The 26,727-nt window shown below is 37.6% G+C and overlaps 1 pseudogene; it reads right to left on the reverse strand.

Annotated features, from left to right (window-relative positions):
* Positions 1-1,475: 1,475 nt before the first annotated feature.
* LOC109008002 lies at positions 1,476-4,059 on the reverse strand (annotated as a pseudogene).
* Between the last annotated feature and the right edge of the window lie 22,668 nt (positions 4,060-26,727).

Here is a 26,727-nt window from a genome sequence, read left to right on the forward strand (position 1 = left end):
TTCCTATGCTAGACTTTGCATTAAAATAAAATGAGCTGAGGTTGATTTTGGAAAATATACATATTTGGTTATGAAAAGAAATTTGAACTACTTCAGTTATTTGTTCTGCATTACTCATGAGATTCTGTTTAAGAAGAAAGCATTTTCTGTCATGACTGGTATAGACATGAGCATATTTTTGACATTTTATTTCTGAACTGTGCAAAAGAGAGCGAATATGAAATTTTGTGCATAAATTTTATTTTTGTGATCTGATTATATTTTGTTCTAATTCTGTTCAGTACTCTGTTTTGATAAGATATGACATTTGAAAAACCTTTGGCATGACTATCTGGTTCTGCATCTGATTCTATTTCTGCTCTGTTTAGTTAGAGACCCTACCACAGGGGTTTTACATGGCTTTTGTTCCGATATGATATGGCCCTGCCATGGGAAAGAATAGCGGTATTCTGTTTCGGTTCTGATATGCATTTGCTTGGTTATCCGCAAATGCACAACCCAACCACGGGTGTTAAACATGACCTATGTTCTAATATGATGCTCTGATATGATGATGATGAAGAATCAGATATGTTATGCCAAAGTACTTTGGAAGATTCACATTCTGTTTCTGCTCGGTTAGCTACCGGGGTTTGCACAACCCTACCACGGGGGTTAAACATGGTATTTGTTCTGATATGATAAGATAAGATATGATGTGATGTTTATGCTATGCAAAGGGACTTTAATTATGAATATTTTCGAAGTTTCGCTCTGATATTTTTGATAACATGCCTTGACGTTGCATTTTGAAAACATTATTCTGATTCTACGTTCTGAAAGAAAATATTTTGTTCTGCATTTTGAACTTTGTAAATTCTTATGTTTACACACTAGTATATGTCCTCTACTTACTGAGTTGTTGATAACTCATCCCTTATCTCCAAATATTTTTTTCAGATGATTTTGAATAGTCCAGCTATGGATCAGGATTATGAAGCATCGGTAAGATGATTATTTAAGCATAGTGGATTACTCATAGAAGATTTCTGAGAATTGGCAGATTTTATTAAGAGATTTTGTATTATTATGATGACTTTATATTTTGGAGTCTGTAAATATATTGATGAATTGTGAGTTTTAAGTTCTAGGGAGTAACTCTTCGATCCCTATGGGAACAGGGCATTACAACAATTATTTTAAATTCCTACCTAAAATATAATAAACAATTCAAATTTTTCAAATTTTAAAATAATAATAATATTAAAAATAATATTTTAATAATATTTTATTCAACTTTTAACTCTCATCTCATTTCAACTATCTATCCAAATCTCACCTAAGACTCTAATTAACCTAATCATGAGTTTGGAACTGAGTGTTACATCAGAACCAACCAGACTCTTTTGTATAGGCACATAAAACATTCATATTACATTATTATATAATCATTAGAGAGTTTCGTATGACATGCAAGGTGCACATCTACTCGGGGTATGAATTATCTTTGTACAATACATCTACAGCAAACTCTCACCTTTAGATGAGAGAGAGAGGTGGCCATTATCTTTGGCCACCTACCTAAGGCATGCACAAGCTTTAATGAGAGAGAAAGAGAGAGAGAGAGAGGTGGCCAAATCTTCAATGATATCCTAGAATAATTAGTCTGTTTTTGTCTCCGCTAGAAGATCTGGTCTTCATTAAAATAAACACTGTCCTTATTCCTCCCACGGCCTTTATGTTTCTCCTAAAAATATCAATACATTAATTTGGCTATGCATCCATGCATGCATACCAAGGAATGCTATTCTTCATCCCACCATCCAGTCTTTTTTCCATCCTTTCTATCAAGAAATAAAAGAAGACACATCATGGACTGCAAAATGAGGAAGTAGATCACGAGGAGTGCTTGACCCATTTTGGCTGCCCTGCTCAAAGCATATCAAGGAAGAATTATAGTACTCAAAGAGGCCATTTTTCCTAAGACCAGTACTCCCATGTCCGTTTTGTCCCTTCAATTTTGAGGAAAGCGACTCCTTAATGAAAGAACCGCACTGTCTCGGCTGGGTTTGATAGAAAATTTTTGACACCACCAACTCTCCATCTGTCTCTTCTTCATTATTTCCAAGGTGGTATTGGTGCATTACCCAGTTGGTTTTCTCAGGCTTTCTTTGCTTTCCATAGTTGGTGTAAAGCACGAGTATCTTTTTGAAACCTTTGACCTTGCCAATGACGAAAATTGGCCTAGTCTTGCCTGTTTTGTGCCACCTCGTCTCGCTACCTTCCATGTCTGTGTGCACCTTTCTCCTTTTCCGAGTTCCCGTCGTGTATGCTTTCGACGGTCGGTGAAAGTAGTGCCGGACTTGGCCATCTTTGCTTACTCCTGCATCATGACGATGGAGCACCTAATTAAAGAAATTATAGTACACATTGTTTTTCTGTTTTAGTTGGCAGCTGTAACTGCTAGTTATTTTTTGTTCTTTTCCATAAATATCTAGTTGAAGCCATGCATGCAGAATCATAAACAGAACGGCAAAGGGGAAAGGAAAAGAGTAAAGAACAATTAGGAGAAGGAAGAAGAAAAATAAGAAATCAAAAAAATAATTAATTAAAATTCCAACGATATATAGCGACGTCCAATTAATATTATTGTTATGTAAAAAGTGCTCCGTATTTTCTTCAGTGACCAAAAATCTGTAAGGTGCGGTTCGGATAGTGAGACACTACAAGAAAACTGTTTATTGGTGGCCAGTTATTTTATACGAAAATGAATATTTTCTGTTAAAATGAGTTTGTTTTCATCACAAATAGTCATTCTCGTCGTAAATAATCTATCATAAATACTCGTTTTTCTTGTAATGAGATGAAATGAGATAATTTTATATGAAAATTGAAATTTTAATAAAATATTGTTAAAATATTATTTTTTAATATTATTATTGTTTTAAGATTTGAAAAAGTTTAATTGTCTATTATATTTTTGTGAGAATTTGAGATAATAATAATGATGAGATGAGATAAAACACTTTCACCATCTAAACGGGCTAAACCTTCCAACATTTTGTCCTTCAATTAATTTATATTGTACTAGCATGCAATCTCTAACAATAAACTGTTGTAGGAAAAGTCGTTTGTTGCAATTCAGAAAAAAGGAAAATGAGCCACATATATAGTCATTTTTGTTTGTTTCATTCGTTATGTTTTTTCTATTTGGGAAGAGTCGCAACAACATGCATATTGTTAGAATTTTAGATTGGAATTATTGGAAAATATGTGTATGTGCTTATATATATATGTGTGTGTGTGTGTGAGGCGAGAGAGAGAGAGAGAGATGAAATCTGGGTGCCTGTAATTCACCTGGCAACCTTTCAGGGTGGGTGTAGCAAATTCCATTCTCTCCATCAATAGTAGGGATGAACTCATCGAGAAGAGGGTGAAGCTTACGAGCATCGGACAGCACCTTGCCCTCCAGGTGTTCGAGAATTTCTTGATCAGATGGATCAAACTTAACACCCGCAGGTAAGCCCCGGCAAATCGTGAAGTCTAGCCTATTATAAATTGTTATACTTGCATCACTATTTATTACAGCAAGGCCAGAGAAGTTTGATCCCATAAAAAAAAAAAAAAAAATCGAAATCACCTGTAATTTATCTTGGCATTTAATCTGATAACCACATGTAGCACAAGTTCTAATCGGATAGTCTCTGCCATTTGCAGAAACGATTATGTTGTTGTCGCCACCCTCGTTGCATTGAGTCATTTCCTTGTTTTCTCCCTTGTGCGGGTGCCACAGTGGAATTCCTTTATTGGTTCCTCGATCCAGTACCACTCACTGCTGCTCCAAAATAAACAAAATCCAAAGCAGGGAGAGATCAAGGAATAATAATTAAATGGAAAGCATGCAACTTGTCTCTTCTAAAGCTGGTTCCCCTCATGCATGTACGTTCTTGTTAAGGGCTGGAAAGGAATTAGATTTTTCCTCGCTTCATTTACTCTGAATCACTACAAGGAATGAGACCATTAATGAATGTCCTGGCTCCCTCCTTGCTCTTAGCTACTGGAAAGAGAGAGAGAGAGAGAGAGAGAGGATTGAAATCTAACAAAATGTAGCAAGTTGAAAACAAAATAAAGTTGTAAAAATATATATATCAACGGTGCCTTGGATCTCAAGTTTAGATTTGCTTTCATATATTATAAATATTCAAAAGCTTGTAGAACAATAAAAGTAGTTTTGGGTCCATTTTACTCTGACTAATGGGAAATTTATATCGATAAAACGGATTTCAATTTTGAGCAGGAGACTAAAAGTTGGGGAGATGTTTGAGTGGCGATTGGGCAACCGAATATGAGAGAGAGAGAGAGAGAGAGAGATTAGGTCCAATGTCGTCCTAGAGTGTGCACAAAGTTAAAGTATAAATTCCATGCAAAGGAAAAAAACCTAAAAAAGAAAAAGGAAAAAAAGGCCATACGCTAGAAGCCAACCACAATCCTATTCCTTCACGTACACTTCTCATGCAAAGCAAAATTTAACCTGATCTCTCTCTTGCATGCTGATCTCTTGTCTCACTCGAGAGTACAAAAAATTTCACAATTTTAATCATGTGGGTGTAGAAACAATTTATGCTACATATATATATGGCTAAGTTATAAATTTGGTGTCATGCATTAATTAAGAAGATGGTAGAAAATAGATCACAATAACCTCCTACGTACGTACTTATTCTGCCTTCAATCATACACATGACCTTTCATCTCATTCATTAGCATTCTAATTAAAATGATTCACACGGAGAAAAAACTTATGTACTTTTTAATTAAAATGCACCTAAAACAGAACCATTACTAATTTGTAACGTGCTTAATTAATTTCCAACCAAAAATTATGTTTACATCGATAGCCATGATCGATCAGTAGTACTAGTCTTGATAATGGTTGTATTCATATATATAGAAGACTTTCATATCAACTCGAGATTTAGAATCAGTTGGTGTTATTGAAGTACACTACTACAAATTTTAAAATATTGTTTGGGAAATTCTCAAATTCTACAGCTGAATATTTTTCTAAGTTGCTTATCCATGTTGATATAATTGCTCAAGATGAATATCAAGTGCTCAATAAAATGCTCAAGTGAGAAAGTTTTTATTGAATCATTTGTTCATCTTATCTTCTGTCGTGCCTTTACAATGCTTCTATAGAAAAATACATATGTAAACAGTTTTCCAGGAAATCAATATTAATGGATGTCTGTCCTACCAGAAATGATCTCTTGTTTCTAGAAGATTCTTTGTTGATCTTCTGCAGTGCCTTGTTGTCCTCTGCTGTGAATGATTTGTTGCTTGTTGTGGTGCTAGTGAAAATTCTTCTGACATTGCAGAGTCGTGACCTGCCTTGATATTATCCTTAACAACCCCCCTCGATTCAAGCGGCACTTGTGAAACAATGACGCATGATTGAAGAAGTAGAAACTGTGCTGCTGACAATGGTTTAGTGAGTATATCCGCTACTTGATCTTTGCTCGACACAAAGGAAACATTAAGCCCCCAAATTGTTACAGCACAAAGTTGGTGGATCTTTAAAAAAAAATTCCAAATTTCATTAGAAGAGATTGAAGCCATAATATTTCACAAGTTGTACTAGCAACAACCATATACTCAGCTTCAATAAATGATCTAGCAGTGGTGGGTTACTTTTTGGAACCCCAAGTGATAAGATGTGAGCCAAAAAATATATAAAACCTACCAATGGATTTTCTATCGTCAGGGCAACTAGCCCAATCAACATCAAAGAATGTAGAAAGAGTGGGTTTTGAAGTTTGGGAATAGAAAAGACCAAAATGAGGAGTTAATCTAAGATACCGAAGGATACGTTTGACAACTTGCCAAAGTGAAACTCGTAGGTTATACATTTATTGACACACTTTATTTACAGCAAATGATATGTCTAGACGAGTAAACGATAAGTATTGCAAGCTACCAACAACACTACAATATAAAGGTGGATTCTCAAAAGAATTACCCCATAGTGCTGAGAGTTTTAAGGAGGATGACATGGGAGTAGAAACGGGTTTTGCATTATGCATATTAGTACGATGAAGAAGATCTAAAATGTATTTAGATTGACTTAAGTACAATCCTTTATCATTTCGACAGATTTCAATGCCTAGAAAGAAAATGCAATGGACCTAAGTCTTCGACAGGAAAAGACATTCCTAAGGCAGCAATGAAATCAATATTAATTTAGAATCAGACCCAGTGACTATAATGTCATCTACATATATAAGAACAAACATAATATGAGATAAGCTTGGTACTGAGCTTTGAATACTAGGCCTGAGGGGCCTGTTTTAGGCCAGCCTTTTTCAGCTTACACAGATGATTAGGAAATTCTAGATGCCCAAAACCATGGGGTTGCCGCATGTATACTGCCTCTTCCAGATCACCATGCAAAAAGGCATTTTGTATGTCTAACTGTTAGAGAGGCCAGTTAAAGGTTTGCAAGGGAAAGTATAATGCCAATGGTGGTGTGTTTAATAACTGGAGAAAAAGTTTATGTGTAGTCAATGTTGGCTTGTTGATGAAAGCCTTTGGCAACAAGACGTGCTTTACGTCTTTCTAAAGTTCCATTAGTTTTCCTCTTCGTTTTAAGTATCCATTTATGACCTAAAACAATGAGAGAAGCTGATGGAGGAACCAAGTCCCATGTGTGATTGTGTAACAGTGCGTGGGATTCCAATTTCATGGCCTCACGCCTTTCAGGGAATTTAGAAGCCTTAGTGTATGAAGTGGGCTTTTCTGAAGAAAAATGCTAGGGAGCCCGATTTGGGCTCCCCTTTTTTTTGCCCGATTGGGCATTTTATTTATTTTTTACTTAGTGATTAAGAAAATATTTTTTAATAATATTGTGAATATTTTTTATTATTTTAAAAATATTTAAAAGTGTTAAAAAAATTTTGTGAAAAAAAAAAATAAAAAATTCTTTAAAGTTTTTTTTTCACGTCATTTTTTAACACCTTTAAAAATTTTAAAAAAATAAAAAAATTCACAATAATATTAAAAAATATTTTCTTAATCACTAAGTAAAAAAAAAACTAAAAATAAAATGAAATGCCCAATCGGGTAAAACAAACGGGAGCCCAAATCGGGCTCCCTAACATTCGCCTCTTCTGAAATAGTGTGTGTAGTGACTATGAGTGAAAGTGAGGGTTTTCGAATAGGCCGAGGAATAGTACCATCAGTGCATGTGAGAGGGCATTTAATGTTTACCTTAGCATGGATTATCATTGGATGAGTATTTGAAGATGGCGCTGGAGTAGATGATGCTGGAAGAATGAGAGGTGCAGGTGCAGGTGCAGGTGAGTTTGTGTTTTGGGAAATTAGGGATTGCAAGGAACACAATGATGAAGAGGGGTGTTTTTGTGAATTCAGTGTGAGGGTCGAAAGTGTTGTTGGATTAAGAGGTGAATGGGGTGGGTTAGAGTGGGTAGAGGGTGATGGAGGCCTAGTGGTGAAGAACATGTGGAAACCGAAAGTGTGGGAGCGGAAGCATTAGATGGTGATGTGTGTGTAGGCAAATGTGGGCCTAACAAATGTGAAATAGGTGGGGCCTGTGAGTGCAGTGCCTGAACAGATTGAGAAATAAAATCAAAGTCAGTGATGGGCCATGATGCAATGGACTCGGACTGAATGGGAGAAGCAGTATGAGAATTAAAAGGAAAGTGATCTTCATTGAAAATTACATCCCTAGAGATGTAGATCCAGCTCGATAGAAGATGAAGACATCAATATCCTTTATGATCTAGGTTGTAGCCCATAAACACACAAAGTGTTGATCAAAAGTCCATTTTATGATGATTGTATGGACGCAAATTTGGCCAACATGCTACGCCAATTGTTCAAAGAAAATTATAGTTAGGGGTTTTTTTTGAAAATGGGACTTGTTTTTTAAAATCAGTGTAGGCATTCTATTTATAAGAAAACAAAAGTTTGAAATGCCTAGTCCTGTTTCAGCAATATGACGGTGACGATGCTCGACCATTCCATTCTGAGCATGAGAATATGAACATGTGAGGTGATGACTAATACCAAATGATTGAAGCATTTTTGTAAATGGTCTAAATTCACCACCTCCGTCCTATTGCACGTTTTTAATTTTTGAGGAAAAATAGTTATGGACATAATTTAAAAAAGCAATAAAGATTGAGGAAACATCAGATTTGGATTGGATTGAAAAACACCAAATATATTTAGAGTAATCGTCAATAATAGAAAAGTAAAACCTACAACCATTTGAGGATAAAACTGGGATTGGACCCCAAACATCTAGGAAAAGTAACTCAAAAGATTGTGTGGACATAGAGGGTGATGGATAGTGAAGAAGTGCATGTGCTTTGCTTTGATAACAAGCTGAGCAATGTGAAATATTTGTGTGAGAATTTGTTGGAAGCTTAAACTGACTAATTACAAAAGCAGTAGTTTTAAGGGATAGATGTCCAAGTCTGAGGTGCCATTGAAATGAAGAAGTGCGTTCATCCATGTGTGCTTGAGGGGAGGCCGAAATTGATTCAAGGGTGGTGGCATCCACAGGTAAGACATACAAGCCATTTTAAACAATTCCCTAAAGGAGAACCCCATGAGTTTGCAAATCCTTCACAAGAAAATAATTGGAATGAAACTCAAAATAATCAGAATTATCATGACAAAATTGACGAACAGATAACAATTTTTTTGTAATTGAAGGAACATGAATGAGTTGAGAAAGAAGAAGTTTGCCAGAGGGGGTGTGCATTTGAGTGGAACCCGTGTGAAGAATAGGTATTGTAGAACTATCTTCGATGATAAATTGATCTGAACCCTGATATCAAGAAGAATCCAAATTAAGGTTGCTAAACTCATAGGTGAAATGATTTGTTGCTGCAGTGTCGGGAAACCTGGAATTAATATGTTGTGGGGTGGGTAGAAGGGTGGTAATATTGGCTGATAATGAAGGAGGTGGGGCAGTTTGGTAGCTCTGATCAAACCTGTGGTAACAAGTTAAGGCAATGTGGCCAAGCTTCTTACACAAGCTTCTTACACACTTGACAATGGGGCCTATTATCAGGTCGAGTGGAGGAGGAAATATTTTGCCTACCTCCCCCATGTTGCCCATGATAAGGCTGAGAGCCTCTGCCCTGAGATGATGGACTAAAGGAAGTGGGGTCCTTCACCGAGGTATTGTGAATAGCAAAGGAGTGAGTAGCTAGCATGGTTAGAGCTTGATGAGCTAAACGAGATTCATGGGCTAGGAGAAAGTTGTATATTTGTTGAGGAGAAAGGGGATCTGCCTGAGTTGTGAGAGATATGACTAAGGGATCATAATCTGTCCCAAGCCCAGCCAGTAAATAAACAAAGAACTCTGAAGAGGAGAGGGGCTGCCCAGCTATGCCTAAGGAGGCAACCAAGGTTTTGGCTATATGAAAATAATTAGTAATGGACTCAGTGCCCTTTTGAGAGTGGCTAGTTGATACTGAGTCTGCATTACAATGGCAGAGGATTAAGAGGCAAAGAGGGTTTACTACGTAGTCCAAGCATCGTGTGCAGTGTTGCAATCAAGAACTTGGGCTAGCACTTGAGCCGAAAGAGATGAGGTAATGGCAGAGAGTATAAGCTGGTCACATAAGACCCAATGAGTATAGGTAGGGTTAGGGCATCGTCGACCATGGGGGGAGGCATTGGAGAGGTGCCATCCACATGATCAAAGAGTTGGTGGCCCTTAAGAAAGGGTACCATCTACATCTTCCAGAGAAGAAAGTTGCCATTTATGATTTATAGTAATGAAATGGTTGGCTGAATGAAGAGTGGGAGGAGGGGCCATGGAAGGAGGATTTTGTGTTGTGGAGTTCAGTGAGGAATCATTGGAAGCCACTCAGCCCTTTGTAGGAACAAAAAAAAAATTAAATGTTGCAAGCAGAGGACGTGAGTCTGATATGGCTCTGTGATACCATGTTGAGATAATTGCTCAAGATGAATATCAAGTACTCGATAAAATGCTCAAGTGAGAAATTTTCTATTGAATCATTTGCTCATCATATCTTCTACTGTGCCTTTACAATGCTTTTATAGACAAATACATATGCCAACAGTTTTCCAGAAAATCAATATTAATGGGCACCTATCCTACCAGAAATGATCTCTTGTTTCTAGAAGATTATTTGTTGATCCTCTGCAATGCCTTGTTGTCCTTTGCTGTGAATTATTTATTACTTGCCGTGGTGCTAGTGGAAATTTCTTCTAATATTGCAGAGTCATGACCTGCCTTGGTATTATCCTTAACAATCCAGTAGTTTGGTTGCAATGCTTTATAAATTAATGCTTCAAATCCTCAGCTTAAAAACTATATTCAATTATATAATTAGTTATAGTTAAAATAAATATTTTCAGTGATAAAGTCACAAAATAAATTAAACCTTTCTAATTATAACTTTACCCAACAACATGATATTGCTTGCTAGAATTTCATGGTACAATACTACTCAACATGCAAGTAGTATTAGCGCACTAATTGTATATGTAATTATAGTTGCTAAATAACATAGATCAATCACTACAACAAAAAATAACAGTTTTGCCCCAAGATTTTCTTTTGTATTAAAAAACAATTGTCCCAAGGTCATACAATCCGAATACATTCGAACATATTGTTATGGACAAATTATGTTCGACCATAAAATTTAGTGTTCGACCATACAACATATTTGAACACATTGCGTTGAGTGGTCGATGGAATTCTAAAATTTTGGAGTGTATTTTTAGGAAAAAACTTAGAACATTCAATATAGTTTTCGAACATAGATGTAATGTTTAGTGTCATATGAAATCATTCAGATGCTTATTATGTTCGAATGCAGAGTTCATTAGGTTCAATTGTTGTATCTATGTTTGAACACCAATTACAGTTTGTGACAACCAAGACTTTCTAGGCTTTTGTGTAATTTTTTTTATTATTATTTATATATATATTATATATATATATATATATATATATATATATATATATAAGCCCATGAGAGTTTTGGCTTTGTAGGAAATTAGGGTTTTTGAAGCCCAATGGAGTTAGGGCTCAAGCCCAACTCAAGATTTTGTATACCACCTATCATCCAATGGAGCTATGTATAGGACTTGATGAATTTAGATGGGAATAAGGAAATAGAGGTAAGAAGGAACTAGGGTTTGGCTTACAGGCCTACCATAGGGGATCAATTATTTTCTTACCATGTGTCATGCATGCATGAAGATTTGTACTTGTAAGAAGAAGCTATTTGACACATGTCACTGTGGGAAAGAAATTCTAGAAGGAAATTATTAGGTTATGGAAAAGTGGAACATAGGAAAGGCCAAGAGGTCATGGACAACAACCTTGGAGAAAGGATGTTTGCTTTTTGCCATGTGTCATACATGCATAAAGGTAGGTAAAATGTTATCTTGGGAAAGGGCAAGATCAAGGTTGGAAGAAAGGCTTACAAGCCTAGGGCTTCTAGAAGAAAAAGCTTGTGTAAGAACACCTTAAAGTGGACGGCTAAGGCAAGGTTCTTTGTGCAAAAAGAAACCAATCACATGTTTGTCCAAAAGTTTGGTGAAAGAAGATCTCCTAGCGAAGAGAGGGATCGGTAGCCCATGCACACGCAGACACTCCTCACATGCCACTTGGCACTCATGCACACATGTAAAAGATTGAGGAAGATTTGAGTTTGATAAAAGACTTTATAGCCACTAGATACATTGAACCAAGACATGAAAGGTGCTTTGGTTTTGGAGGAAGAAGGTGCCACATGCACAAAAGGGGCTTTTGGTTTCCAATACAATCAAATGATAAGCTATAGGAAGAGGTCATAGGGTTACAGGTCACTTGGCATCCATGCATGAGCTTGGTTTATGCAAGAAGCTTTTGTGTGTCTATAAAAGGGAAGGAGCCGAAAACCCTAGGACCATTGGTCATTTTGTGCATTGCTCTTGAGAAGTTTCGGTCATCACCATTTCCTCCAAGTTTCTATCATTTTCTTACCATCCAAACACTCTGCACCATACCTTCTTCTCACTCAAACGTCATTTTGAGAATAAGCAAAGTGAGGAGATACTTTCAAGAGGAGAATCTAGAATGTATGAAGCCAACTTTTCTTTTGTTATACACACACACACACTACTTCAAGGGAGTGAAGTTTCGGTTTAAGCAAAGTTCATCTAAAACTCATGCTCACATGTACACACTCGGGCTAGAGGAGATAGCCCATATCATTGGAATATTTTCACATGAATCTACATTGTCACACACACAGCTAGGGGGTTTTCTTCAAGGAATGTGGATCAAACCCTACTTGTCTCAAAGTTTAAGATAAGAAGCCATGACACTAGTGTTTCTATGAGCTAGGGTTCATGTTGAAGTTAAGTTCAGATTCAAGGAAGAAGGGTCCGAAAGTTTGAAGTCTTTTCTTGGAAAAAGATGTAATGAGCACCTAGGTTAGGGTTTTTCTTGAATAATGATCCTAACTAGTATTACATGTGATTTTTCAGCTTACTTGCTATATATATATATATTTCGGATTTTTGTAAGTACACCTCTAACTTGTACTTGGATATTTTATGTATATGTCATGTGAACTTGTTAGTTGATTTGGTTTTATGTGGTTGTTCGTGACTTTGATGTTCTTCCATGTGCTACGAACTTCTCTTGATATGATTATTTTAAAGCATGATTAAAATGGATTATGGAAGGTGTGTATGTTATGAAAAAAGAAGGAAGAAGCCAAGCTAGGATTTCGGTTTGTACTATATTTGTTCTGTACATGAATGCTTGGCCCTTAACCGTTTTCAGTATGGAATTAAGTTCATGAAAATGTTGTCCATGACCACTCAAATTTTTCGGTCACCCATGAGTATTCAATATTTAAGGTTTTTCTCAATACATTAGAAGATTCTAAGTTCATAAAAATTGATTGGAATGCATGTTCCCAAAAATAAGAGGTTTTCGGCCAACACTATGGATAAAACATGATCATTGGTGTTTTAAGTTTAATGAGTTAAGAAGGATTCATGGTTATGCTATGGTTTGTATGTTTCGGCCCTTACATGAAAATTATTGGAATGTATGCTTCTTGATTGAAGTGAATGCCTTCACATTTTTATAGAGGAAAATGTTTGCATGTTCTAATATTTACAAGTCGTAATGCAAAATGTATTGCATACATGAATGTCATATAGTTATGAAGAGGCATTTCGGCATTTCATGTGTCTCATGAAAGTTCTGAGTTTCATTGTCATGTCACATGTATTGGGATTGTGAAATCCTTTTGAAAAGAAAATACTCCTTTTAAAAAAAAATGGATGGATACCCTTGGGCTGGCAAAATTGGCGAATCTTGAATGGTTCCTAAAAGAAAAGGATACCAGAGTGGGATTGCACCTATAGCTAGTGGGTGCACCTACGGTGAAGGCGAAAAGTGAATTGTCGTAATATGAAAGATAAGATGTTGTCACCTTTGTCAAAGTGGCCAATGGTTGATGCGGTAACTAGTAGGGAACACACGGTGCATAAGGGAGCTGTGAGGTATCCAATTATATGTTATAAGTCAAGAAAGGCCATGTACCCACAAGTGGAGGTAGTCCTAGGTACTTATCATATTGCTAGAAGTGTTGTACCCCCATGAATCCATCAAGTATTTCTGCTAGGCAGAGTCTCCATTCTTGCTGAATATCATTGATGTTTTGTCCTTGTTAATTTTTTTCCAGGAAGCCTCTTCATATTGTCCAAGTAGTTGCTGAATATGACTGTTTACTGCCCTATTAGCTTTATAGAGCAGGATGTTTTCATCTGCAAACAATAGGTGTGAAATCCTTGGTGCCCTGCAACAGATTATGATGCCTGCTAACTTTCTTGACTCTTATGCTTGTTTCAGTAAACTAATTAGGCCTTTAGTACCTAGGAGGAATAGGTAAGGAGACAAGGGGTCTCATTGCCTTATACCTCAAAAGGGATGGATAGGGCCCTTTGGTTCACCATTGATGAGAACTGAGAATGAGACAGTCTTTACACACATCATAATTAGCTGATTCCATCGAGGGTGGAACCCCATTCTGGTCATCACAGCCTCTATGTAGTCCCATTCAAGCCTATCATAGGCCTTGTTAATGTCTAATTTAATAGACATTTATCCTTCCTTACCTTACCTTCTATTTCTCAGGAAATGAATCATCTCATATGCCACCATTACCTTATCACTAATTAATCTTCCTAGGACAAAGGCACTCTGGGGGTTTGATATGACTTCATAAAGAATTAGTTTGAGCCTATTAGCCAAGACCTTCGAGATTAATTTGTAGACCACATTACAAAGGCTGATTGGCCTAAATTCAGTAATCTTTTCAAACTTTTTTTTCTTCGGGATCAAAGTGATAAAGGTATGACTGATGGTTGGTGGGAGGGTGCCACTTTGTAGAGCCTGCATCACATCATCAGTTGTAGCAGTCCCAACTATATGACAATATTTTTGGTAAAACATTGGGGAAAGGCCATCAAGCCCAGTGCTTTGGTTGGGTGCATCTGGTCTAAAGCAGCCTTTACTCCTTTACTTCTTCTCTCTTGAATTCTCGCAATAAGTCCTGGTTCATGTCCTCAATTATTCTACCTTCCATATCATTTAGGAAGTCCAGATTAGCATTATGATTGATGGCTTTAAACATGTTCTGAAAGTAATCCATGATCACCTTATCTCGCCCTTCATCAACTTGCCATTCACCTGCCTCATCCTTCAGTCCTTTAATCCACTTTTTTTACCTTCTCTGAGATGCCTTCTAGTGGAAATACTTGGTGTTCTAGTCTCCCCCTTGTAGCCATAGTGATTTAGCTCTCTGGTGCCACAAAATCTCTTCCCTTTCCAGCTAGACTTGTAACTGGTTTCGTGCCTCTTGGTGGAGTTCCATCTAAGTATGATAGGGGCCCCATTCCTATACCTGCTGCAGATGGTCTCTAGCCTGTTGAATTTGCTTCTGCACATTGCCAAACTTGGCCTTGTTCCATTGTGCTAATCTCTAGGAGCATGCCCCAATCCTTGTCTTGATGTTGTTTATAGGGATGTCATCTATCCTCCCATTCCATGAGTCTTCCACAATTCATTCACAATCCTCTTCCTCAACCCACATAGCTTCAAACCGAAATAGCTTGCTCCTTGTGGGTCTCTTTTCTTTCCTTGAATACAGAAGAATTGGGAGGTGTTCAGAGGAGGCTACCATGCCATGCACCACTCGAAAATCTAAGAACCAGTCAAGCCATCTCTGATTAGCCAAGTATCTATCAATTCTTTCACTGACGTATGTTAGGCATCCCTTCCATTGCACCAAGTGAATTGGGGTCCCTCAACGCCCAAATCAACTAAGAAACAATCATCTAAAAGTTGTCTGAAGGCTTTCATTTGTCTTTCAGGTCTGTCCTTGCCACCTCTCTTTTCCTGCCAACATAACACCTTATTAAAATCACCACCTACTAACCATGGAACAGATTCTGCACCCCTCAAGGATTTAATTGTATTCCAAGTCTCCTGTCTTATTTCTGTTTCAGGGTGACCATATACACTAGTAAATTGCCACTACCTGTTATTTTCTTCATTATAAATCATAGCATCGATATGGTTCTTAGAATAACTTTGTAAGCTTAAATTTGTCTCCTTTTGCCATATTTGTGCTAATCCCCCACTTCTCCGTTCACTACTCACAGCAAAGCAGCATTCATTGCCCAAATTTCTTTTCACATACTCCATTTTAGTCACGTGTAACTTAGTTTCCTGTAATAACAGGATCATGGGAACTTCTTTCTTGACCAGGTCACAAAGTGCTCAAACTGCCCGTGGGTTCCCAAGCCCACGGCAATTCCAACTAATGCAAATCATTTTGTTGGGCAGGGCTGGTCACCAGCCACTGCCCCTTCAGTCATATTCTCATCAACCAGCATCAAACTAGTTTTCATCTTCTTTCTTGTCAGCATGTTATGCACTCCCTTCCTCTTCATGTTATTAGCAGCTAGTTTATCAAGGTCATCTGGAGCCTGCCTTTCCTCGTGCTGGTTAGCAGGTTTATCATGTTCTATACATGCCCTTCTCTTCCATGTTCTCCCCCAGCTTGGCGTATTGCCCTTCATTTTGACATTCATTTCTATCTCATTTAGGACACTTAAGGCTCTGTTGGGCATGTCTCGAGGCCTACAACTTTGGGTTGGGATCCTGGGCACTGTTTTAGGCACATGATTTTATTTTTGCCTCGTATTGGTGCTTTGCTTTCTACCGCCATTTTTTCCCTCCCCCTGAGTGTCAGTACCCCTCAACGTATGGCCTCCTACTATATTCACATGCTTCATATTAGCTATCCCCCCTTTCTTGGAAAAGGCCTCAGAGCAAGGTATGGAGAGCTTACCTGGTGGTTGACTTGGAGAGCCTAGTCTTGTCAAAGGTGGCAGACCCCCATGTGGGCAATCTTGACTTTTGGAAGAGTCCTAAGTGTCCCCGACCATGTCAGGGCTAGATGACATTTTCTCTTGTGGTAGGTGGGCTTGATCCACATCATCATCTCCTTCTCTGTGCTCAAAACCGTGGCTTAGTACAGCTCCATTCCCACCTTGACTTCCCTGCATCTCTTTGACATAGTTCTTCTGATATGAAGCACGTAGCCATGCTCCATATTGAGGCTCCTCCTTACCATGCACGAAACTTGGTTGCATGGGCATCTTACACCCTATTGGTCCGTGTTTGATAATGCCACATCTAAAGCAGAACGATGGTAGTTGTTCATAACGAAATGGTATCCATACTCAATTACCATTAAAAGAACTCATAGCTCCTCTCATTAGAGGCTTTGTAATGTTTATGGAGATTTTACTAGTAAATAAGGCCCCCATCTGATTCCTTAATTATCAACATCAATCTCCTGGTCATGCCCCCAAGGGGTATGTTATGGAGTTGAGCCCAGATTGGTTCCTTGTCAAACCCCATTTCTGTGGGAGCAACCAATCCATTATAGTCCTCTAAACAAATCAGGTTGTGGTCGAACATCCAGGGTCTACCTTGCTTGACCTTTGCCATATCACTTGCTTTTTGAAACTCTATCAAAAAGAGATTGGTACCTATTTTCCTGAACTGGATCCCTCCTCGCAATTTCCATATCTTGGCCATGGTGGCTTTGAAGGCTTCACTGTTGACTACTGTGTCTGCCACAATGAGTCCCAACAGACAAAGGTTGCCTCATTGAAATGCTATCTCCTCTGTGGATAGATCAAACTAAACCTCCGCTTGTTCAGCCTCAGTCAGTTTGAGTTTCTCCCATTTCTCTAAGATAGTATCAGCAATCTCCTCTGTCTTCTCCGTGTAACTAAGTTATGGCTTGGATGACCACCTGATCTTTCCACTTTAGCTCGCTTTTTGGGCCACACTGACAGTATATGTAACAGCCCGCTAGAAATTCATTGGTGAAATTTATATTGACTTTAGAAATCTCGTGAAAAATCTATAAGTTTTTTACAAATTGACCAATCGCTTAGGTTTTAGTCTGTCATCATAATCAGTGTTATCACTCACTATGGTGCTAGATTTATGAGTTTAATTATTTGAGATAGTTAGAAGTGTCAGAATGCGTTATGGTCTGCGCCATTAGACTCTGTGTATTATTTAAGATTTTATGGCGCAATAGCCTATTTTCATAATTTCGGACGAAACGTCTGTTGAAAATTGTGAAATTTATTTTTAGGGGCACTTCGGGGTTAAATTTCGGTAAACAATTTTCACTATAGGTTAATATGAATATTTAGAATTTTTCAGTACTAAGTTTATTATGTATTTTTTTGGAGTAAATAGTAACCTCGATAAGTACACCCAGTGAAGTGTTTTCAAAATCACAGTGTGAAATGTCCAAATTAGGTTGGAGGAGTTTTATTTGGACACTTGGCAAGATCTTAGCCACACATAGAGAATAGTATTAGACAGTTGGCACCATGAGGAACCATTAAATGGATTTGTGAAGGAAGTCAAGCTGTGAGATCATGCCACCTAAGCAAAGCTCTGTTTCATATGATCAACTAAATTGTGCCAGACCAAAGAGGGTTTCAACCCTAGCAAAACCCTAAATGGTTGGAATCCAATTGAAAGCCCAAAGGTTTGGTTGAAACCAAAACCCTAAACGGTTTTCCCAAACCCTAAAGTTGGCCTCCAAACCCTTTTTAATCCGATTTCTAGCATTGTGTTTAATCACTTGATTAAATCACTTCCACAAGCTATTAATTAATCAAATCATTGTTATGACATCATTATTCAACCTTTTAAACCTTGGGAATTTGATTGGGCCAAGAAAATTTGGTTTTGGGCTTGGTAGCATCTCAAACCCTAACCAAACCCCCTTTAAACCCCAAATTGAAGCCCACTTGGTTGGGGCCTACCAAGGCCCACGAAATTGGCCACCTTGGTAAAGCTTCTTGGAGAAGTTTCCTCCCCCACATGGCAGACCATCCACTGCCATTGGCTGCAACCCATTAGTGCCTTGATGTGAAGAGAAGTCCACTCCATCAACCTCCATCTCTCAAAGCTGCTACAGGCAGTCCATGCCTCTCTCTATTCTCCACTTTATGTCACATAGCCACCTCCAATCAAGGGTCATTCAAGCCCATAAATTCCCCCTCCGGAAGTCTAAAGTCGTGCAAGACACACTTCTCTCCATTTTATCACTTCTTTCCTCCGTTCTTAGAGAGAAACCCAAAAGAGCTCTCCCGGGTAGATTTCTAGGTCTTTTTGTGTGGCCATTTGCGATCCATTATAAATATTATCTCATGATGACTCTTTCATAAAAGTTGTTCGTATTTGAGTCTCGTTTCCATGAATATCTTATTAGTCTCATTCCATGCTCATTTGATTGGTCAAAAGTATTTTTAACCATGGAAAGGTCATTCTGGGTGTGAAAGTGGAGAGTATGATATGTTTTGGAGTTTTTGACCAAACTAATGGACATATCTTGGTCCGAAAATTTTATGGAGTATTTTTAGCATGTGTTTGTAATTTTCATTGAGGATTTGTTGCATGAATAAAGCTTTTGATGATAGATTTCCTTAGATTTAGAATATTTCGTGAAGGTTTGAATATTTCGTGGTTTACTCTTATTCCAAAGGCTTTGATATTTTTATAAGATGATCCTAAGCCTCTTATATACTTGTTAGGATGGTATTTCGAAGATATTTAGTATTAATTTTAAAGATATGATTTTCTATGCAAGAGGATTTTGGTTTTTGCCTAAGATATGATGTTTTTGGGTTAGATCCATGTTTTATTGAGTTTTAGCCATGTGATTTTAAGTTTGATGGCTGGATCTTCTTTAGGACACATTTTTAAACCATGAGATGTTTTGTTTGAAGATCACATAGCCATGGATCAAGAATTTGATCAAAGTTAGTGGAGAGAAAAGTTTCTGTTTTGGACTAAGTTCAAAACCAAAAACTCCAAGTGTTGTTTTGTTTGATGATTTAAAGCATGGTTGATCTTAGGATGATGTTATGAATATGTTAGAAGTAAGATTTGATTTTTTGGAATTCATGGAGATGTTTTTATTAAGATCAAAACTTGTGATTTAAGGGTTTACTTTTGTTAAAAAGTTTGGGTCTTTTTACAAAAAGTTTGGTGTTGATGATTAGCTTTTCTTAATGGATATTTTAAGTGTATTTTTAAACTTAGGATAGAAAGATCCTTGTTACAAAATTTTGGTTCAATCATAGGTTTTGAATATGGAAGAAATTGCAACCAAAATCAAGAGAAATGACCTATGTATGTTTCAGCCATTGTGAGTTTTCCATAGTTGTGATTGGTTTTAAATTTTTCTGAGTTTTTATTTGAGTCTATGACAAAATTTACATGAGCATTGCACATTTTGGTAAATTTTGGAGTTAGGATGTGAAATCTTTAAGTTAGGGATAAAATGGTCATTTTCCCACATGTAAAGGGTAAAATAGTAATTTTACTCTAAGTTGTCTCTTTTCACATTTCTAATTGTTAGTAATTAAAGTTCTAACTTTTAGAATATCCTCTTACAGTTCCTCGTGTTTCGCGCTTATTCTTTTAGAACGCGACGATCGAGATAAGTTAGCTTTTAACTTACTATCAGTTTAATGTGTATGAGTGATAAGTAAGGGAACTAAATTGTATGTATGCATGTTATCATATATGTCATGCCAAGTCATTACATATTTATCTGTTACACAAAATTTATTCTGTCATGAATTATTCATCTGTTACACAAGATATTCTGTCACGTCTTACTATACATTGCAAGTATGTCATGTTAAGTTAAGTATGCCATTTGTTATATGTATTTCATGTCACGTAATATTCACTATCACATGTTACACCATGTTAAGAAATTTTGTCTGTTATATAGTATGTCATGTTACGAAATGTTGCATGTTACATGTATGCCATGTTATGAAATGTATTTGTTACATTTATGTCTTCAAGTATGTCATGTCTGTCGTCTTACATTCATGTCACGTTATGCTACGTCAGGACTTCTGTCTTTTTTGTCACCTTCATGTTACGTCACGTTACGAAATGTTATGTATGCCAGTTAAGTTATTCATGTCAATCACGACCATAAGCACTAGGATGAGGTAATATCCTAGTGAAACTCCTTTGTCCATGCTGGAGTGTCTAAATAGGTGTGAAATTCTCTGGGTTGACGAAGTACAATTAACAGGTTGCGGATGGGGCCTAATTAGCTGGTCACCGGAGCACGCTAGGCACTAACGCCGATGGAGCCACACTTTATATTACGTGTGTCCACAGTAAGTATGGCACAAACAAATAAGTCATGGGGCCACAACAACTGTGGAGCATACACTACGTGAGACACAGCAATTGTGACATGTAGAATACGTGGGGCCACAACAATTGTGGAGTATGTATTAACGCACTCACAGCTGGTTTAGAAACCTGTGATGTGATGCTGTAATCGATAGGGACACATGGCTCAAGGGGACCTGTGTAGCACCCATATGGTCACTTTATGATTAAATCTATTGAAAAAGATTTCAAATTCATGCATTTCATGTTCAAGTCATGTGTCACGTTATGTTATGTTCAAGTTTACGTTCACGCAATCATGGTAATCCCATGAGACAAGAATATGTTTCAAGTTCATGTTATGTTATGTTCATGTTTACGTTATGTTCCAAGTTCACATTTATGTTATGTCATGCTCAAGTTCATGTTCATGTTATGTTTCAAGCCCATGTTATATTTCAAGTTCACGTTCATGCTATGTTTTAAGTCCATGTTATGTTTCAAGTCACGTTCATGCTAAGCTTCAGTTTCAGTTTAAGTTATGTCAGTTATGTTATGTTGTATGTCAAGTTATGCTATGATTACTTATGATTTGATTATGCATTCATGCTTTTACTACCATGCATGCATCATTAACCTATGTGGAAGTTTTCTATTAACTTGCTGAGATTTGTAATCAAATCTCACTGTGGTAGTCTCAACTACCATTCCCCCCTAATGATAGATTTTGTTATAGGATCTGAAGGAGAACCAGGAATCGACCAACTGGAAACGGTCGACTAAGCGACAGTGCGACGTAGATGGTAGTATAGTAGTTACCTCAGATTACTACTTGTATTTGTGGAGTTCAATCTCCAGCACTCTTTTGATCACAACCTTATGGACTATTATTGTGATCTTAGTTGTTTAGTATGTCGTTAAGTATGAAGTATGTTTTAAGTATTTGGGATATTTTAGTTTGGTGCATAGTATTGCTAAAGAAAAAAAAAATTATTATCCACAGCAAATATTGCATAATGCTAGATGCATGTTAGGAACATTGCATCTTATATGTCATGAACGGGGGCAAGTAACCTTGTGTTGCATGTCTCGACACTTCAAATGTCTGTCCAATCCCAAACGGAATTTGGGGGCGTCACAGTATATCTCTATAATGCTCGAACTCCTTTTGCTCTAATGTACTAGGCTCCCTCAATTCAAAAATCAAGAGACTATCCTTGCCCAGTGCAAGAACTCCCCTTCGCCTCTATTGTCTTAGAGAGAGCAAGAGAGAGAAGGACTGAAGGAAAAGAGATGTATTGATAGCACTCCCTACCACGGGGGTTAAACAGGAAATTCTGTTATGATATGATGTTCAGTTATACTATGCAAAAGGACTTTTGGATATGAATATTTTGAAATGTCACTCTAATATTTTGATAACATGTTTTGGTCTACATTCTAAAGCTAAACATGTTTTGTTCTGCATTCTGAACTCTGTAAATGTTCATGTTTACATACTAGTATATGGTCTTTACTTACTGAATTGTTGATAACTTATCTCTTATCTTCGCAATATTTTTTATATAATTTTGACGGTTCAGCTGGAAATCAAGAGTAGGAAGCATGAGCAAAATTAGATGATCGTAAAGGAATAAATGCCAAAGCGTACAAGTAATTATTGGAGAGTCATATTCAGTTGAATTATTATTTTATGTTCATTTGAGTATTTTGAGACGTGGATATTTTTTAGTCTTTATGAAGATTTTAATTTGTTATGTTGAGGTCTTTCTTTGGTGTCCTTGGAAAGGAACATACATATTTGATTTTGAACAAGTAAATTTATATTTTATGGAGTCTTTGAAGTATAGCAAATTATGTTATGGGAGGTGAATTTAGGCAACTAGAGCTCTGGGACCAGGGCATTACATTAGTTACATGATAAACAGTTGCCTCTTGGCATCCCACCAGAGCACCACTTCTCCTTGAAATAAGTAGTTAGCATATAGTACTTCCTGATCCTCCATGCACTTACACACTTCAAAGGTTCTTTCAATATCCTTAATCCACCTTTTCATTTTTGTCAGCCTTTCAATCCTGAAGAACTCTGGATTTCAATAGGCTAAGAATCGTATCTACGTACATCCTCTATGTTTGATGCATGGGTGGTTAACTTGCTATATTTGCAATTGCTCTTGGAAAACCACCTATTGCCACTACAACATGTCTGTCATATGATCGATTGCTCAGGCCATGGCATGGTTGCCATCATTATGAGGTTGATCGTTTACGTGATTGTCCCCAGGTCCTCCGTTAAGCAGAACTCTTGGTTGCACCACAAAGTAATCTTGCCACACCAACCCAAGCCTATCACTCTCATGCTTAACCCTAACTTACTTACTACAAATTGAACCTACGATACTTAAAGATTTATGCCTATCATACTAAAGATAACTTCCTATTATTCTGGTACTGCTCCTAAGTGACATTATGCATTTACCCAGAACAATAAGAGCTTTGATACCAAGTTGTGGCGCCTTCGGCCCTCGGTTGTGGTTTGTTGAGGAACTGTGGTGCCTGGGATACGAGCCGATCGGCCACATCCCTTTCATTCATGGAGACCTTGAGTGATCATATGCGAAGCACATGTGTATATACAAAAGAAATATTGCAACAAAATGAGTAAAGGTGATTCGTCGAAGAGTAATACTAGTTGTACCACATAAGTTGTACAAATACTCCTTCAATTAATAAAAATATCCATATGTCAATCTTCCTTCATCCCATATGTAATTACATGCCATCATTAGATTATCACCCGTATCAAAATACATAACATCAGAAATTGATCATCTTTTAACTACAATAAACATCATAAAATCTACAAAGATATAAACTAAATAGAGACACGCCCCTATGGCTATTCCCAGGTTGTGAAGGTTTTTCTTCCTCGGGGTAGCTCTTCTGGACTACATTTGCATCAAAGTCTATGGTTATGAGGAACGAAATAGTAGTTGGACTACCACTGTGAGATTTCAATAAAACTCCAGTAAGTTAAAATCCATAGCAGTACTAATAATAAGAGACAATAGCAATGAATATGCATGCACAAGTTCATTTAAATAAAGTCGAGGACATTTATATCTTAAGCATGGTGAGGAATCACCCCTTGGGCAAGACACATATATTCATGATCATAGTGAGGAATCACCCTCTAAGCAAAACACATATAATCATAAGTATGGCGAAGAATTGTCATCTGAGCAAAACACATATATTTATAAGTATGGCGAGGAAGTAAAACACAAATATTCAGGGAAACATCATGATTGTCACCAAATATGGAGAATCGCTCTCCACTCATCCAACACGGGAAATCTCTCTTCCCGCATTATCATGTGGAACCATAAGAAAACCTGCCACCCCAATTATCATGGGGAATCCCTCTACCCGTATGAAACTCTTGATAATAATGTGTCGCCAAGAATGGTATGGAGAATCCTTAACCCGATTCCTTGAGTACAGAGCACATTGAAAGCATATCAATTTAAATCACATCATCTTGAAATCACATTATCAAGGTAATCAATAAATATAGCGAGAAAAGTATGCATTTTCATGAGAGAGAGTGTAACACCCCACTCCTTCCTTCTGACGTACGTTCTTTCTTTCTGACGTATGCTTCTTTTTTCTGACGTAAACAAATTCTAAGGGTGAAAATTATGCAACAGTCCGCCCCTTCTCTCTAACGACTGTGAGTCTCATTATGTGTGCCAAACCTCGATGGCGTGTTTTTTTTAAAGATACTATATGATTTCTAAAGCTAGCTTTGTGTTTTGAAGTTATGTGTATTTTAAATGGAATATTCCCATCATTATTTAACTAAGTAATATTTTAAATAACTCCATTATAATATCTTTGAAGAGCTCCAAAAGTATTATAATTGTGGGGAATCATTTTATATAAACGATTCCAGTTATTTAAAATATTATGGGATTTTAAATTATGTTTAAAACTCTAATTAAATTAAATAGTTTTATTCTTTTAAAAATGTTAAACAAGAATTCATCATTTTATTAATAGTGAACCAATATTATTTTATTAACTAGAATTTAGTTTAAATAATATTCTACCTTAATTCCTCTAAGTGCTTTTAATTAAGTTAATGTTTACACTTTTCAAATTAGTATTTTAATCCCCCACCGTTAGATCCTTTTGAAAATCCCAAGACAAAGGGACTGGGTTAAATACCCAGACCCCTCTTCCTTCTCCCTCACTTTTCCCTCCCCTCTCTCTCTCCTCCCTCAGCTCACGCGTACGCGGTACGCTGCCCCTCTTTAAGCCGATTCTTCCTCTGCCCAGCCCGGTGAGCCTCACCGCCCCTTCCACTGGCACCAACTCAATCTGGCAAGTCCCCCCACACTGGTCTCCCGCTCTCACGCTCTCTCTTCCTATCTCTCGGCAGAGCACAATACGAATGGGCTTGATTTCACTACATCGTCGTGCGCCAACCTCCGACGCCACCACCTCCACGGTAGCCTCCCCTCCCACCGGCCATCCTCCTCCAGCGAGCTCGGCCTCCATCTCCCTATCGTTTGCCCCCACGAAGTCCACCTCCCTCACGCACAGGTTCTCCCACTTCCACCGCCGTGCGCCGCCACCCATGGTGTCTAGCCACCGTCATGAGCCTCCTCTGGCCACCATCGACCTACCCCAACCACCCATGGCCCCGTTCTACCCCTCATGCATGCCCACTCTCTCTCACTCTCTCATGGACTCTCCCTCTTTCCCAAGCTCAACCCGCCACCGTAGGCCACTGTGGCGCCACATAAACGCCACCACAGCTCCACCAGCAACACTCTAAGCCTCCCATTGCCAGCCCACGACCAGCCAAGCTTTTCCCTCCATTCCATGCCTTAAGCACATGGGTTCCCCTTGGAAACCCAAGGCTTCGCCGTGCTCCGCCACCCCAGCCACCATTAAGACCACCCTCAGCCTCCCTTGGCCTCCCCTAGCCTAGCCCAAAGCCCAAACTGCCACTTTATGTGGTGGACAGCCAGCTACCACGTACGATCCTTCTGACGTCATCAATTGTGACGATCAGCGAACAATGCAGAGGTTATCCCGTCGATGGTATACCTTTTATCCCTCATTATTTATATTAATTAGTTGACTAGGTTGTGGACTGTGTTGTTAGTATTTGTAGAGTTCGCTGTGTAGTATGGATAAAAATACCATCTAATGTGCAAGTCCATCCCTAACCCTACTTGAGAATTTAATTACCCATAAATATAATGGACAACAAAAATCTCAAAAGAAAAATAGAGTAAACGGCGGCCATGAAAATTAATTTTAGATATTCCTCCTTGAAAATGAGTCGTCTCCCCTTTTCTGAACTCTCCAATTTCGTGCTAATGATATGCTTAAATAGGGTAGGAAAGAAATCTTAATGTCTTCATATTCCCGCACCCAAAATCGCCTAAATTTTAGGACTTAACTTGGGAGCCATGTACATACTTCAGAAGTTCGAATTTGGAAATCTTTATTAGAGACAACTTTATAGCCCTTTAAGATATTTTTCCAATGCATCAAAAATCGCATCAATCCAATATTTGAACGGAAGGTTATGATTAAAATACTAAAGTTCATCCATTCTGTCTCCTAGCACATTTTGAACTCTGATCCGAATTACTCTCAAACCCCATCATTATCCTTATTTGAAGAGTCCTAAACTCATTTAAAATTCTAAGGTTGTTCCAACGTCTTACCCACTTGAAAGTCCTTTGAATTTGAATGGGTTTGGACTTGCTCTTTTATAGACTCTGAAATTAAACATAAAAATTTGCTCAGGAGTATCCCAAAGTAAATAAAAACTCAATTCAAGAATACACATTAATTCCAATGATTTCTATTAACATTTTAGAATTTTAGTCCAATAATAG

The sequence above is a fragment of the Juglans regia genome, chromosome 10 (genome assembly GCF_001411555.2).
Source record: "Juglans regia cultivar Chandler chromosome 10, Walnut 2.0, whole genome shotgun sequence".
In the NCBI taxonomy this organism is placed as follows: domain Eukaryota; kingdom Viridiplantae; phylum Streptophyta; class Magnoliopsida; order Fagales; family Juglandaceae; genus Juglans; species Juglans regia.